At 37.0% G+C, this 9,445-nt stretch overlaps 1 non-coding gene across 1 annotated transcript; it reads left to right on the top strand.

Moving 5' to 3' along the window:
* Window positions 1-5,484: 5,484 nt before the first annotated feature.
* LOC140871092 (small nucleolar RNA R71) lies at window positions 5,485-5,591 on the top strand. Its single transcript, XR_012147607.1, has one exon. It is a non-coding gene; the product is annotated as a small nucleolar RNA R71 (small nucleolar RNA).
* The last annotated feature ends 3,854 nt before the right edge of the window (window positions 5,592-9,445 follow it).

Raw genomic sequence — 9,445 nt, forward strand, 5'->3', positions numbered from 1 at the left:
CTGGACATGCTTGAAACATCCAAATCAAATCTCCACCGATCAAAATCAATATCAGGATGTTTTAAAACTTATATAAAAATTTCATATCAATCCAAAGGCTAGATATGGAGTTTTAATTTTTCCACAAAGGTTGCACAGTACCTATTTCTGCAGAACATGAAGCAAATGATGAAGATTCAACTTCAGAAATTAACTGGGATTGTTTGATACATCCAAATCAAATCTTCACCTATCAGATTCAAATTTAGGATGTTTTACAACCTCTGTCCAAAATTTAGATCAATCCAACGGATGGATATGGAGATATGAATTTGTCAAATTTGTTGCACAGAACAAGTTTGAAAACATGATGAAGTGATTTCCGAAAATTACTGGAAATGTTTGACTTGTTAAAATCAAATCTTTACCGTTCAGAATGACGATCCAATGTTTTAAAGCTTCAGTTCAAATTTCAGATCAATCCAACGGTTAGATTGGAAGATATGATTTTTCCACAAAATCCGCTTAGTGTTGGGAAAAAGTAGGCAGCGGCGCCGAACACTTTTTGTCACTCCTTGACTTCTTAACACACGCTCCAAGCACTCAAATTAGATTCAAATCTTTGCCAACTATAAATAGAGGCCATAAAAGTTCATTTGGAGACATCCCAACTCATCTCTTCTCTCCTTTGCAAGCAATTTCTCACTATCAAAGTGTTTGTGTGATATATTTGAGAGTGTTTGTAAAAATAGTTTGTGAGTTGGTTGTGCTATTGTTGTAAACACTTGAGTGTGAAGCCAAGTGTGTTGTGCTATCATTGTAAGCACTTGAGTGTGAAGCCAAGTGTTTGTGTTGAGGCTATCCTTGGAGCCCTTAAGGCCAAGTGTTCGAGTTGTATCGGCGCGGTGATCGTGTTGAGTTGTACGACTATCCTTGGAGCCATCAAGGCCAAGAAGTTGAAGTGCTAGTGGATCCTTGGTTAATCGATCTTAACCAAGAAGGGGAGACGTAGACGATTTATCATCGAACTTTCATAAACATCTCTTATCCCTTTTACTGCTTTATTTACATTACGCATTTATTTACCGCACTTATTATTAATTGCTTTAAGTCTTCCGCTTGCGTATTTGCATAATTGCTTTAAATTTCTAATGTTGCCAATAGAACCTAAATCTCTCCCCCCCCCCCCCCTCATTAGGTTCTAACAAGTGGTATCAAAGCCACCTTTTTACAAAATATTTTTAAAAAAGACTCTATGGCAAATCTAGCTAGCGATTATGCTCAAGGGCAACCAATCAATCGTCCTCCTCTTTTCAACGGCATAAACTACGGATATTGGAAAAATCGAATGTCCCTATATATTCAATCTGTAGATTATGATCTTTGGAAAGTTACGGTAAAAGGTCCCTACAAACCAATGAAAGAGGTTGAAGGGATTAAAATTCCTAAGGGAATGGATGACTTTACCAAGGAGGACATGCGATTAATTTCTCAAAATGCTAAAGCTATGAATATTTTGCATTGTTCTTTAGATATGAACGAGTAAAATCCTAAGATGGCAAATCCTAAAATCTCGCATACAAACATGAAATAAAACAGATCAAAAATTGATACTTAATAAAGATTAAACACTACGAATCAAATCTCATGAATAAAATATATCAAGGTTTCGTCTCCCTCAACCAAGTATTAAAAGGTTTAGCTACAACGATTCATCACCAAATTCATAAAAATTCAAAGAAAAGAAGAAAACTAGAGATAGAAATTCCAGAATAAAACCTAGCCTCCAAAGAAATCTCCCAAAAGTCTGATAATAATCCTCCAAAATCGGAATTAAGAGTCTAATAAAGGCTAGAGAATAAAATAACAAAGTTTCCAAAATTACTATTTTTTTTCCGACAGATGAGCGCGTTCGATCGCATAAGTATGCACGATCGAGCGCGCTATTTTACATGATTCAATGCCCAAAATTGCTTGCACGCGCTCGATCGCTTGAGTTCGTCCGATCGATCGCGTGAAAATATGCGTTTCTCTGTTTTCAACTTCTCGGCCCGCGCTCGATCCTGCTGAGTACGTGGGATCGATCGCATGGGAAAAACCAATATTCTGCCTTCGTTTTCTTCATCTTGAAATCTCCTACATATTAAACCCGGGATTATGTTATGAATATAAATGCATGCAAAAGACAAAACTAAGATAAAACATGAACAAACACAATTAAATGCATGCAAACTACCAACAAAATAACAACAAAATATGCAAATAAAACACGACTATCAAATACCCCCACACTTAATCCTTGCTCGCCCTCGAGCAAGTCATGCAAAAACAAAATGAAACAGGATAAACACATAAGCAAGGACGATTATGCATAAAATTTAGCCTCAGAGAAAACCACTTTCATCAAAAAACAAGTTCATAGCTACTCTCAATCATCAATGATACACCTTCAGTCGAATACGAACGTGTGTGTGTGTCATGTTTCCGCAGTTACATGCAACTTCAAAAGACAAAGCTTCAAGACTGTTCGCCGACCTATAACAATTCAGTGTAAGCCTCACAATCCAGAACTCTCCTCTCAACAATCGTCCAACACAACACAACTTCCTTAAGAATAATTACGCACCGTTGGATTTTGCACCCAACATTTTAAAAGTCCCAATAATTACCCGCATACTTAGCTATAACTAGATAGGATTCGTATTTCAATCCCCTCGTCTATAGCCCGAATGGAACTACAATCCCATTAGGTCCGCAAACTTAGCTATGAAATAATTAATAGAATTTCATTCACATTCCAAGCCCGGATGGAATCAAAATATTATTTTTTTTTCTCAAAAGATTAACCCCATGTAATCCGCATACTTAGCCACAAACAAGATGAATAGAATTTCAAACATTTCGCTTGCAACCCGGATGGAATTAATTGGTTTCCAAAAATTAATTTTCTTCTTAAAAACCAAAAATTTTAGGTGCGCCCAAGAAAGTATATACCACATCAAAGAAATCATCAAAATTCAAGAACTATCATGTTCCACAAACACCTATTGTCGTGCAATGGTCCAACAGACCTCCACAATATCTAATACATCGCTACACTTTACTGGTTCAACATGCGTGCTTGGAATATTCAACAAACAACCTACGGTTTCTCAAATCCAATCAAGAGTTAAAATTTTTCAAAAATTTCATTTTTTTTCAACTATCTCATCATAGGCTAAAAATCATCATCCTACTTATGCATACGACACAAACGAATAACGACACAACAAATCGCCAAACTCAATACAATAACAAAACAAAACAAATGCAACAATATGAATACATCCCCCCACACTTAAATGAAGCATTGCCCTCAATGCGTCAAAACACAAAACACAAACAAACAACTAAACACAATGCAATGTAAAAAATAAAAAACGAAACTCCCCTGGTTTAAGTGTTGGCACTGTCCTCTTCAACGTCTGACAACATCACGGAAGAATCATATTAAAACTTTGTCTGCGGAGGTGGCTGCATTCGGGAAACTAAAAACAACAAAAATAAAATGAAAGATAAAAACGAAAGAAAAGAAATAAAAACACTGGGTTGCCTCTCAGCCAGCGCTAAATTTACAGTCAGTCTATTGCTCGACTGCATTTTTCTTTTACTCATGGTGGTTCATATCTAGTTCCCTTAACCACCTTCACCCACTTGCGCAGTTTTTTAGTAATGTCTGTTCTTTGCTTCCTCTGCTTTGATTTCTGGGAGATTACTTTTGATCGATCCGGAGGCAGTTTCGGTTCAACTTTAGATGCCTGCAAATCAGAAGGAAAATTTTTAGCATTAGAATTCTCAGCAGGTCGTACAACTATCTCCTTAACTTTATCCTCAATGACAAACTTCTTGTGTTCTTCCGACAAGTTATTCATGACATCAAGATTATTAACAACACTTTCACAATCAGGAATTTGCAGGGTATCAAAAATATGAAACTTAACAATCTCCCTATAAAACTCCATAGTGAGAGTACCATTATTCACATCTATAACAGACTTTGACGTTTTCAAAAATGGTCTTCCTAGCAAAATTGGACTATTCAAATCATTATTTTTCATATCAAGCACATAGAAATCAGCAGGAAAAACCAAATTACCAACTTGCACAAGAACATCTTCTAACAGACCCCTAGGATAAATAGTAGATTTATCAGCCATTTGAACAACAATTGCAATTTCAGTCAAAGGCCCAAGATTTAAGGAAGCATAAACAGAGTATGGCATGACATTAATAGATGCTACTAAATCTAGCATGGCCGTATCAAGCTGACTATCTCCTATTTTACATGGAATCGAGAACATACCTGGGTCCTTGCATTTTGTAGCTACCTTTCTTTGAATGACGGCAGAGACCTGTTCTCCCAATTCAACTCTCTTACAACCCTTCAACTTTTATTTTCTCTTCACAGTACACAACTCTTTTAAAAATTTAGCATAGTGAGGTACTTTTTTGATAGCATCTAACAAAGGAATATTTACCTCACATCTACGAAACACTTCATACAACCCCTTAATTTCATCATCTTTCCTAGACTCTTTCAATGCTAAGGGAAAAGGGGCTACAGGTTTATACTCGGAAAAAGGAGGGAACTTACCTCTAGGTGCTTCCTGAATTGTGTCGTCCTCCTCTACCTTGGATTCCTGCTCATCTTTGTTCTGTACTAGTTCTTTCACCACTTCTTCATTAACCTTCAACTCCTTTCCACCCCTCAAGGTAATCGCACTCACATTCTCCCTCGGGTTCACCACAGTCTGTGATGGTAAGCTGTTGGAATTCAGTGCCTCCAACCTGTTCACTGCGGTTGCCAACTGCCCCATTTGAGTGTTCAACTGTTGGATACTTGCTCGAGTTTCCTGTTGAAAAGCGGCAGTATTAGTAGCAAGATCCTTAACAATGTTTTCTAGAAACTCACCAGGCGTGGGGACTTGAGGATGCTGTTGCAGTTGAGGATACGGTGGCCTATATGCTTGATTGTGCGGTGGTGCTTGAGTTGCTTGCGGGTTCCCATATCTCAAGTTTGGATGATCCTTCCAACCAGGATTGTATGTGTTGGAGTATGGATCATACTTCCGTTATGGCGGTTCGGGAAATCCTCCTGCTGCATTGACTTGCTCAGTCGATCCCTCTTGAAGTGTGGGACACATGTCAGTCGCATGTCCCCTTGCAGTGTAAATTCCGCAAACCTTCATATTTTGTCCATTCCCTACAGCCATTTGACGCACAAGAGACGTCAGATCAATCAGTTTTTGTTCAAGGGAAGAAACATTTACCTCATTATTCTTTCTTGGCGCATGATCACTTCTGTTGGTGCCAAATTGCTGAGAATTGGCAGCCATACTCGCGATTAGATTCCTTTCTTGTACTGGAGTTTTATCGACGAAAACTCCATCACTGGCCGCATCCACCATGCTTCTGTCATGAGACAACAACCCTTCATAGCAGTATTGAATTAATAAATGTTCACTTATCTGGTGCTGCGGGCAGCTGGCGCATAGTTTCTTGAAACGCTCCCAATACTCATGCAGTGACTCTCCCATCTGCTGCTTGATGCCATAAATTTCCTTTCTGAAGTTTGCTGCTCTTGAAGCTGGAAAATGTTTCTCTAAGAAAATTCTCTTAAGTGCCGTCCAAGTGGTGATGGATCCAAAAGGTAGGTAGTATAGCCAATCCTTTGCAGCGCTCTTCAAAGAGAAAGGAAAGGCTCTGAGTTGGATCACTCCATGTGGTTTCATGCTGGTGCATACGACATGGAATTCCATCAAGTGCTTGTGCAGATCCTCACCTGCAAGACCATGAAAACCAGGCAATATATGTATCAGTCCAGATTTTAATTCAAAATTAGCATTATTTTCTAGAGTAGGAAAAGTAATGCATAAAGGCTGCTGAGTGAGATCAGGAGTGCCAAGTTGTCTCAAACTCAAGTTCGCATTCGCCGCCATATCTTCCTCAGAAATTTCAGTCTTAATTTCGTCCTCTTCTTGCCTCCTACGAGCTTCTCTCTGTCACTTAAGCAAGGTTCTTTCTATCTCTGGGTCGTATGTAAATTATTCTTCTTCAGAATATTCACCTGAAAGCATGAACAAACCAGAGTATCACTACGAGGAATAATAAAATAAAATAAAATAAACTAAGAACACAATAAATTAACACCGATCCCCGGCAACGGCGCCAAAATTTGGTAGCGCTTAATCGTGCCACGCCCAAATTACCCGACTCAATCAGATAAACAAATAATGCAGTAGTGTGAGTAGAGATCGTTCCCACGAGGAAAGGTAAATTTAATGTGTTCTAAATAAATAAAAGGGGGTTTTGAAGTTTGAGATTAACTACTGAAAATTTTAAACAATTAAAATTCACTAACATGAAAGATTGAATAATAAACTTGGAGAAATTAATAAGAGACGAGACTTGGTATCGGTCGACTACACCCTTGATATTTATTCATTCAATCATCGATTCCCTAAAAATAATCAATCCTATTAAATATTCGTCACTAAAAATTCAATTCCTATTTCACCGTAATTTTAGTTAATTAGAAAACAACATTCTAAATTAACCCTTACCAATGAATTAACCCGATAACAGCAATCTAGATTTAAATCCACGGTAGCATTTAAACTAGTAAAACTGACGAACCTAGACAACACAAACACCAACGGTTGTATTTAGCCTAGTTAATAATTGATCATACGAAATAATAAATTCAACAGCAGAAATTATCACACGTAGTTGCTTTGCAAATTAGTTTATTCAAACAATTACGGATTTGAATTCTAATTTAGCTATCACTCGCAATACAAAATCCTAAGATGGCCAATCCTAAAATCTCGCATACAAACATGAAATAAAACAGATCAAAAATTGATACATAATAAAGATTAAACACTACGAATCAAATCTCATGAATAAAATATATCAAGGTTTCGTCTCCCTCAACCAAGTATTAAAAGGTTTAGCTACAACGATTCATCACCAAATTCATAAAAATTCAAAGAAAAAAAAAACTAGAGATAGAAATTCAAGAATAAAACCTAGCCTCCAAAGAAATTTCCCAAAATTCTGATAATAATCCTCCAAAATCGGAATTAAGAGTCTAATAAAGGCTAAAGAATAAAATAACAAAGTTTCCAAAATTACTATTTTTTTCCCGATAGACAAGCGCGCTCGATCGCATAAGTACGCACGATCGAGCGCGCTATTTTACACGTTTCACTGCCCAAAATTCCTTGCTCGCGCTCGATCGCGTGAGTTCGTCCGATCGATCGCGTGAAAATATGCGTTTCTCTGTTTTCAACTTCTCGGCCCGCGCTCGATCCTGCTGAGTACGTGGGATCGATCGCATGGGAAAAACCAATATTCTGCCTTCGTTTTCTTCATCTTGAAATCTCCTACACATTAAACCCGGGAGTATGTTATGAATATAAATGCATGCAAAAGACAAAACTAAGATAAAACATGAACAAACACAATTAAATGCATGCAAACTACCAACAAAATAACAACAAAATATGCAAACAAAGCACGATTATCACATATCAAGTACTCTGGCCAGAGATTTGTCACACTAATTGTTGGAAAACGTGTTCAGATAAATTAAGAATTGATACCCGGTGCAGCGGAAGTTTAAAAATTTTAATTTTTTTTTCGATATGGAACAATTCCATATCATGGGTATCAAAACTTTACGATTAAATTATGTTGTATGTAAAATAATAATAATCACAATTAATAATATTTTATCTCTTCAAGCAACGGCTTGATTATGGATACCAACAGAATTTAATCTGCTCTTCTTGTATATCCCGGGAACCGATGGCTTCACGATCAATCTCCGGAATAAGGTCCACGAACAGAAAACAGAAACCCTCTGATTGATTGCACTAGAAATCAATCAGAAGTTTATCGTAGAGAATAAACAGAAAACAGGAATGTAATTTTTCACAAAAATCACAGACCGAATTTTTTCAAAAGGGACAGAGGATTTTCGAAAATCCCCTTGAATTATTTTATGTGAATTTCAAAAAATTGCTAGAATTAATTGTGTCAATTTTCGAACACTACACATGTATTTATAGATAATTTTTAGACTAGATTAAGTTATAATTGTATTAGGACTCTAACTCCTTAGGGCCCACAATCCATAACTTAAGTCCAACAAGCCTAGACCGTTGTTATAGAAATTAATATAAAATTCATCATGACTCCGATTGATAAACCGATTTCACCAATGTGCACAGAAACCATTTCTGCATCTTTTAAAGTCAAGATAATTTTTCTGAATCCGAATTCAGTGATTTCCAAAAATGCTCATCCCTATGTCATTTTAGGAAATTCCACTCCCTTTTAGTTAAGAAGTCCAACTTCTCTTTCATTAAATTTAACTATTTAAATTTAACTATCTCAATGGGGTTTAGTAATCCATTACTTGTGTGACCCTTAATGGTTCAGGAATACAGCTAGCCGTGGGCTCACAACTCCTTGTGACTCGGAACAACAATTTCCGACTTGCCCAACGAATCATGGTAAGAGCGTCTAGCAACATCGCCCCATGATTTCCTAGGTATCACTGATAGTGCCTGCAAGAACCAGTAGATTTTGGTTAGCGTACAGTACGGTCCCTTCATCCATATATCCCGATCGAATCAACAACCATTGGTGAATCGAGAGTCGTTCGAGATTCGATAACTATGCATTACATCTTGAAGATCAAATAGTGACATCGCATGTGTTACTAGGAAAACCGAGTAACCTAAAACACATCATGTACTCTGGCCAGAGATTCGTCACACTAATATCTCCTTATATCGTATAGGATATCCACACTCGCAAGTATGTGGTGAATCCTTGACAACAAAGCATCGACTCCTATATGTGTCGTAACTGTACCCAATCCCGACACCTGATGACCCCAATAGAGTTGGTAAACGAGTCAAAGTACAGTACTAGCATATAGAGTCTCAATGATGTTTCAAGTAGTAAGGACTAATGGTGTACAACCAAAACCGCGGACTTTATGCACTCGATAAGTGATAACCACTTGGAAAGTTCGAATAGGGTAGTTCGATCATTCATCATATGAATATCCATTTTCATGCTTTGAACAACTCCATGTCCATTACCAATGAAACATGGTACTTGGCATCACAAATGCTAGTCTCAATCTCGAGCGATCCTTATCCTTATTAGCGGACGGCTCAATTGACTAGGAACTGTTTAGAATATACAGTGACTATAAGATGTGTTTCATAATAGTGATCTTTCTTTATTCACTATCTCATCTTACTTACACTATAGTATATTCAAGGTCTTTATCAAAACAACAATAGTATATCACAATATAACAATATGAAGAAAGACAAAGAAAATGCCATTAATTAATGTAAATTATATTAAACAAAGATTGTTTATACATAGAGTCATAAAAGCC

This window comes from Henckelia pumila, unplaced genomic scaffold, assembly GCF_033568475.1.
Source record: "Henckelia pumila isolate YLH828 unplaced genomic scaffold, ASM3356847v2 CTG_38, whole genome shotgun sequence".
In the NCBI taxonomy this organism is placed as follows: domain Eukaryota; kingdom Viridiplantae; phylum Streptophyta; class Magnoliopsida; order Lamiales; family Gesneriaceae; genus Henckelia; species Henckelia pumila.